The sequence below is a fragment of the Chinchilla lanigera genome, unplaced genomic scaffold, assembly GCF_000276665.1.
Source record: "Chinchilla lanigera isolate Chin_1 unplaced genomic scaffold, ChiLan1.0 scaffold00036, whole genome shotgun sequence".
Classification (NCBI taxonomy): Eukaryota; Metazoa; Chordata; class Mammalia; order Rodentia; family Chinchillidae; genus Chinchilla; species Chinchilla lanigera.
Genome location: NW_004955437.1, coordinates 17,001,259 through 17,005,397, shown reverse-complemented (window position 1 = coordinate 17,005,397; position 4,139 = coordinate 17,001,259). Strand labels below are relative to the sequence as shown.

The window sequence follows — 4,139 nt, the reverse complement described above, 5'->3', positions numbered from 1 at the left end:
TTATTTTTGAAAACCCAAGAATTTTTTTGTTGTTGCCTGTAATTTAATTCTTAATGTAGCAGACGTAATCCAAACTTAACCATTTTTTTCTTTCTTTTGGATTCTGGCAAGTATGTTAACAGGAGGCAATTATATGAATTAATATAAAATCCTTTTTATTAAAAAAAAAAACAAAACAGAAAAGCCTTCATTTGAGAGGAAATTGAATATTCCCCCCTCAGTGGTGTCGATGTCATGAACTCATTTGATTAACTCCTCAGATGGTTTCAGAGTGCTTCGGGTGGTAATTTCTGAGCTCGTAATTGATTTCCCCAGTCTTGGTTCGGCAGAGGGGGCCTCCCAGAAAGTGGGGAGCCAGGAGCCACACCCCCTTCCTTCTCCCACAAGGGGTGGACATCAGCCAGCGGGGACAGTGGTGGGCCGCGGTGAGGGACACAAAGGCCGCGATGTCTGGCCAGGCCTGTCGCAGGCCCTGACCCCGGGGCAGCGAGGCTTCCTCGGGATGAGCGGCAGCGCTGCGGGCCGTCGCATTGGGAACCGCTTCCCACCCACCGTCCCCGCGGAACAAGCGCTCCCTGTCTGCGGAAGCCTCAGGGGTTTCAGACTGTGCGCCACGGCCCTCGCCCGGGGCCCCTCCGCTGCCCGCTGCCCGCCGCCCGCCGCCCTTCCTCAGCGCCGGGCTCAGGATGCCAGGCAGGGCAGGCCTGGGCCTGCATCGCTCTCCAGACCTGCCAGGCGGGGGTAACTGCCCCACGCTGCAGGTGAGGAGAGGAGGGCCAGCGAGGGAACCCACACTGAGCCTCTGCGCGGAGCACGGGGGCTTAACCCGAGCAGCCTCGCCGCCCAGCCCGGTCATCAGAGAAGCGCTGGATTTCCGCTCAAGGTGGAACCTCCTCGGACGAGCCTGGGCCGCCCTCGGCCGTGTGCCCCTCCCTCACGCCGGGTACAGAGTGGTGCCACAGCTGTATGGAGCGCTGCCGCAGGCCCCAGAATCTCACATAAATCTCATCTGAAAATGGCACAGTGACTCCTCACTGGCTCTTGGGGTACATGAGATGACCCGAGCCCTTGGCACGTGGGTGAGGGCTCCAGGTGCGTCCTAGAGCAGGGGCCTGGAGCCCGCAGCCGCGAACCAGAGCCACCTCCAAGCCAAGTGGGGGAAGAAGAGGGGGTGTCTGTTGGGCAGTGGGGGCTGAGGAGGTGGGGCCCAGGGGATCCTGCGCAGCCGGCTGTGGTGATGGAGTGAAGGTGGGCCTTTGGCAGGGGGAGGAAGGGCTCTCTGCCCACAGTGAACACCTAAGGGCCAGTCTGAACCTTCACTCCCTTCCCTCCTCACTGTGGAAGAGGAGGGCTCAGAACCACCACGGTAACCAGAAGAAGCTGAGCGTGAGGGTGCACGCCTGTAATCCCAGCACTTGGGAGGCTGAGGCAGGAGGATCACACGAGTTCAAGGCCAGTTTGGGCTATACAGTAAGTTCAAGACCACCTGAATTACATAGCAAGAGCCTGTCTCAAAAAACAAAAGAAAAGCCCGGGGGTGGTGGCGTAGGCCTGTAATCCCAGCACTCAGGAGGCTGAGGCAGGAGGATCATTGCGAGTTCGAGGTCAGCCTGAGCTACCAAGTGAGCTCAAGGCCAGCCTGAACTGCATAGCGAGACTCTGTCTCAAAAAAACCAAAACGAAACAAAAAGATCCAGTGGCTGCACTGTCAGCCTCTGAGGCACCTCAATTCCAGCCTCTCCCACTGTCTAGGCTGTATGACATGGGGAAATCACTTGACTCCCTGTGCCTCAGTTTCCCCATCTGAAAATGGGGACAGTGCTGCCCATCCCTCAGACAGGAAGTGAGTACTTCCGAGGCAAGTTCTCAGAACAGCGGGGCATGTGCCCAGCCAACCCACGAGGCTGTGCATGTCTGGGACGGCCAGGCCTGCTCCGTGGTAATGGGGCAGCCCGACCCCCCTCTGCCTCCGAGCCTCCCCATTTGCTCCCCATCCACTGTGGGGCTGACAACAGCTGCAGGAGTTCTGCCCTCAGAGACGGTGTCACCAGGGCTGCAGGGCCCCCAGCCAGGGCGTCCCGCTTACCGGCGTTGGAGGACGGTCGTCTCTCCCTCACCCTAGCACACCGAAGGCCTTGGGGGGACTGACCTGCCCGGCTCTCCTCCCACGCACCCCACGCCCGAGGACTCAGCTCAGAGAGCCTTCCAGGTCGCTTTTCAGTGTCAGAGGCCTCTGATTTGTTGGTGGGAGCGAAACGGTTCTCTCACTGCGAACGAGGCGGGCCGCAAGGAAGAGCGAGACAACAGAGAAGTCACGGGCTCGGTGCCCTGTGGTGCTGGTGGCCTCTCCGGAATGCGTCTCCGAGCCCCGTCCCGGCAGCTCTTGGACTCCAGGCCCACGTGTGACCCGGCCACAGGGCAAGCGCGCCGCGGTCTAAGGAGACGGCTCTGGCCCGGAGGCACAGGCCCCCGCTCCCCTCCCCACCCCGTCACCCAGCGCCTCCCTCGCGGCCAGGGCAGCCTCGGCCCAGGGCCCTCCTCCCACCAAGACTGGGAAAAGCTTCCGCAACAGTGGCCCCGGCCCGGCGGCGCTCAGCGTGACCCGGGACACGCAGCTCCCCGTCTCGGTGCCCCAAGCACTTGTTCGCGATCCATGCTGCCGTCTCAGTCTCGCAGCTTCCCGTTTGCCCCGCGCCCCAGCCCCCCGAGGTTCTTCCCCTCAACTGGCTGCATGGACACGTGTAGAGACTTGCTGGAGTGCGACGTATTATACAGTGCCCCAGACACCGCAGAAGGGCCCTGTGAGCTTAACCCACCGCGTTATCCCTTAGACATGGTCACTGAGCCAGAAACCGGCTTAGAGGGACGTGGAGACGATTCCGCCGGGTCCCTGGGAAGGGCTGAGATGCCAAGGCATCTTTCGCGCTTCCGGGACGTCTGCCGATCCCCACAGCTCCAGAAATAGTGGGGGAAAGGCTTTTCGGTCCCCACACCCAGGCCCCTTGAGAACACTTGGCAGAACCAGGAGGCGCCGGCGTCCCCACCAAGGCCTTACCTGTGTGCGTGGGGCCCGCCCGGCCAGGAGGTGCTGCTCTGCGGGCGTGTGGCAGCCGACGGCCGGCCTCGCCGGCTGGCATCAGGGAGCCTATTTTTAGGGTGAGATCTGCTGACGCTGACCTTGTGTGCTGTCCAGTCTGAGAGGAGACCTGTGGCATTTGCTTGCAAAATGATTCGCTGCCAGTGTCACCTGAAACCCTTGACTTGGGAAGTCCCATACCTGGGCCCATATGCCTGTGCCCGGGCCAGCCGCAGATGCAGGCTGTGCGGCCACAGGGGCGGGGACGGAGGGGAATTACCCAGCTTTGTTTCCTTGGGATAGACAAGGCCAGGTGTTTTGTCTGCAGGCCCTGCCTTGAGCTCTGCCTCAAAATTAGGGCCTGTACAGTTCCAGGCACTGAAGGATGTGATTTTTCATCCTTGTCATCCCTTGGGCATTTTTTCCATTTTTTCATATGTTTGTTTGTTTTGAGATAAGGTCTCACTATGTAGCCCAGGCTGGCCATTGACTCCCGGTGACCATCCTGCCTCAGCCTACTGACTGATGGGGTTTCAGGCATGCACCACCATACTGGGCTTCTTTTGGGGCATATTTTATTTTATTTTATTTTATTTATTTTTTCCAGTACCAGGAATCGAACTCACGACCTTTTGCTTGCCAGGCAGGCGCTGTGCCACTGAGCTAAACCCCCAGCCCCTTGGGGCATATTTTAATGTGTGAGAGATTGAGGGGAGCACCAGTCTCCTGAAACCTTCAGCTAACACAGTCTTTTTGTTTGCTTGTTTGTTTGGTACTGGGAATCAAACCCAGGACCTTGTCCTTGCCAGGCAGGTGCGTGTGCCGTTGAGCTACATCCCCAGCCCAAACAGAGTCTTTTTGTATTGAGGTTGTTACATTGTCTTCTGCAACTTTATTCAGCAAGTAAAGTTCTCCTCACAACACGCAGGACTAGCTGCTGCTGCTTTTGTATAGTCATTATTTACACTGGTACTGTTCATCGAGAAACTGTTACACAATTTAGCTTTTATTGATTTCCTAATACGAAGAATATTCACAAGGGAAAGACATAGTCTGACCCTTC

At 58.1% G+C, this 4,139-nt stretch overlaps 1 protein-coding gene across 1 annotated transcript in view; it reads right to left on the bottom strand.

Moving 5' to 3' along the window:
* Nucleotides 1-3,129, bottom strand: part of Dupd1 (dual specificity phosphatase and pro isomerase domain containing 1) — a 35,482-nt gene extending 32,353 nt beyond the window's left edge. Inside the window, exon 1 of the mRNA XM_013517072.1 lies at nt 3,056-3,129. The gene's annotated coding sequence lies outside the window, so the exon portion shown is untranslated. The remainder of the gene's footprint in view (nt 1-3,055) is intronic.
* Between the last annotated feature and the right edge of the window lie 1,010 nt (nt 3,130-4,139).